Below are 3,375 nucleotides of genomic sequence, written 5' to 3' on the forward strand. Positions count from 1 at the left end.
AGTGCATCGAGCTCGTAAACATGCCTATTCGTTATCTGTTTTGCCATGCTCCAGTTTTTCACCAAGTCTGAATCTGTTTATGTTTTCGCTATGTTCACATGCTTGCAATTGTATTTTCTGATCCCTTTTGGCTCATGGTCACTAAGGGACTTCTTTTATATGCTTTGAGTAGCTTCACGCCATGCCTTGCTTTGCCACGATATATTCCTGTACCATGTAGTTTTCAAGCTCTAAAGATTGCTTCCTGATGATAAATTCCTGACATGCTGTTAATTTCACCAAGTCCGAAACCTGTTATCTTTTGCATTTTTGCCATGCTTGTTTGAGCTTGCTATTGAGTGAATTAGCCGTAGCTCAGTGTTCATATTTTTTCAAGCTTCTTGAGTGTATCTCTGGCATGTATTTGGTTGTCATGTTGGAGTGCGGTAGCATGTTGTTCTTGATGCATTTAGAAGGCTACATGCTGTTAATCGCAGACCGGTGCCATATTTGTTTTGCTTGCCATTTCCAAACCGTGCATCCGATTCCGGTGATCTTTATATCGATTTCAACCGAAATCAACTCCTCTTTCCAGTGGCACTCTTGGTTTTCCACGTTGAGGCCAGGTTCAATCATTCCTTTTCAAATCATGCATATGCATCGCATATCGCATCCCGCATATCATGACATGTTTTGCATCATGTTGCTTGTGCATTGCACGTGGTTGATTGTGTCTCCCTTTGATTTTTGTTCTTGCTTGGGTAGAGCCGGGAGACGAGTTCGTGTTCGAGGACCCATTGAGTTCATGCTCGAGGTTCAAGCTTTTCGTCTTCTCGGAGAACTTTGCAGGCAAGATGACGATACCCTCGAAATGACTTATATCTTTGCTTGCTAGTTGCTCGCTCTTTTGCTATGCCTATGTTGCGATACCTACGACTTGCTTATCATGCCTCCCATATTGTTAATCCAAGCCTCTAACCCACCTTGTCCTAGCAAACCGTTGTTTGGCTATGTTACCGCTTTGCTCAGCCCCTCTTAGAGCATTGTTAGTTGCAGGTGAAGATTGGAGCTTGTTCCATGTTTGGAACATGGATATTTTGTTGGGATATCACAATATCTCTTATTTAACTAATGCATCTATATACTTGGTAAAGGATGGAAGGCTCGGCCTTATGCCTGGTGTTTTGTTCCACTCTTGCCGTCCTAGTTTCCGTCATATCGGTATTATGTTCCCGGATTTTGCGTTCCTTACACGGTTGGGTTATAATGGGGACCCCTTGACAGTTCGCCTTGAATAAAACTCTTCCAGCAATGCCCAACATTGATTTTACCATTCGCCACCTAGCCTTTTCTTTCCCTCAGGTAGGCCTACCCAAGGGTCATCTTTATTAAACCCCCCGGGCCAGTGCTCCTCTGAGTGTTGGTCCAAACTAGAGCCCTGTGCAGCGCCCCCTCGGGGAAACTCGAGGTTTGGTTTTAGTTGTACGGAGAGCTCATCTGAGTGTGCCCTGAGAACGAGATATGTGCAGCTCCTATCGGGATTTGTCGGCACATTCGGGCAGTGTTGCTGGACTTGTTTTACCATTGTTGAGGATGTCTTGCAACCGGGATGCCGAGTCTGATCAGATTGTCTTGGGAGAACGACTATCCTTCGTTGACCGTGAGAGCTTGTGATGGGCTAAGTTGGGACACCCCTGCAGGGATTTGAACTTTCGAAAGTCGTGTCGCGGTTATGGGTAGATGGGAATTTGTTAATGTCCGATTGTAGAGAACCTGAAACTTAACTTAATTCAAATGCATCAACTGCGTGTGTTACCGTGATGGTCTCTTTCCGGCGGTGTCCGGGAAGTGAACATGGTGTTGGTGTTATGCTTGACGTAGGTTGTTCTAGGATCACTTCTTGATCATAGATTCTCGACCGTGCTTTTGCCTTCTCTTCTCGCTATCATTTGTGTATGTTAGCCACCAAATATGCTAGTCGCTTGCCGCAACTCCACCTCATACCTTTTACCCTTCCTATAAGCTTAAATAGTCTTGATCGCGAGGGTGTGAGATTGCTGAGTCCCGGTGACTCACAAATACTTCCAAAACCAGCTTGTAGGTGCCGATGATATCGTGCAGGTGATGCAACCGAGCTCAAGGAGGAGCTCGATGAAGATCGTGTTCGTTATGTTGATCCGTTTCCAGTTGATCAATAGTGGAGCCCAGTTGGGACGATCGGGGATCTGTGTAGCATTTGGGGTAGTCTTCTTTTATTTTGGTTCCGTAGTCGAAACTTAATTGTATCTGGATGATGTAATGCTTTATTCATGTATTGTGTGAAGTGGCGATTGTAAGCCAACTATGTATCTTTTTCCCTTATGTATTACATGGGTTGTGTGAAGATTACCTCACTTGCGACATTGCTTTCAATGCGGTTATGCCTCTAAGTCATGCTTCGACACGTGGGAGATATAGCCGCATCGAGGGCGTTACAAGTTGGTAATCAGAGCCTTCCCCGACTTTAGGAGCCCCCTGCTTTATCGAATCGCTAGCGTTGTTGAGTCTAGAAAAATGTTTTGAGTCATTTAGGATTATATATATATCGGATAGTAGGATTCTTTTTTCTCCTCCGTCCCTTCGTCGCTCTGGTGAGGCATCCTGACGTAGAGTTTTGACTCTTCTCGTCTCAAATTTCACTAAATTCATTTAGGATCACGCGGGTATCTTGGAATCGTTCCGATGGTTTTGTGATGATAACATTGTTCTTGGTGCCTCCTGACATTTAGGGGTTGTGGCAGTGTCCCTGGAAGTTGAGCTCCGATGTGTTGTTGTCACAATTTTATCGTTGCAGTTCTGGAATACCTGAGTTTTTTTTCTGCCGACATCGAAAATCTCTTTTATGCAGTTGTTGGTGAGATAACATTGACGCCACCTAGTACTAGGGCGGGAGTTTGGGAGTATTGCCATAACTTGTATAACGGATGCTTTTCGAAGGTTGAGGTAAACGATTTCCGAAGGTTTCTTGGTTATGTGTTGAAGGATGGATACAACTGGATGTAGGATTTGCTAGCTTTGGGTGAGGTATTATGCTTCCCCTGTATCCCCAACACCTGATTGCATAACCGGAAAATTTCGGGAGTTTCATAAGTGGGAATTCAAGTAGCTCTTAGGATATCTTTCCGACAGATGTATGATATGAAATTGGGGTTCGACGTCTACTATTCCGCCTATCCACGGTTGGTTTTACAGTGATCTCGTTATGTCTTAAAGAGTCCTTGGCTCTGCTGACTTGGGGACGCTTTTTATTTCATGTGCACTGCCTTGTACATGATGGTGATGTACGATCGAGCCCGTGTAGGCCCCGCCACGAAAACTTTGGACGAAATCTCTATCATATGTTTGTTCCGGCTTATT

This window comes from Triticum urartu, chromosome 6 (genome assembly GCF_003073215.2).
Source record: "Triticum urartu cultivar G1812 chromosome 6, Tu2.1, whole genome shotgun sequence".
Taxonomy (NCBI): domain Eukaryota; kingdom Viridiplantae; phylum Streptophyta; class Magnoliopsida; order Poales; family Poaceae; genus Triticum; species Triticum urartu.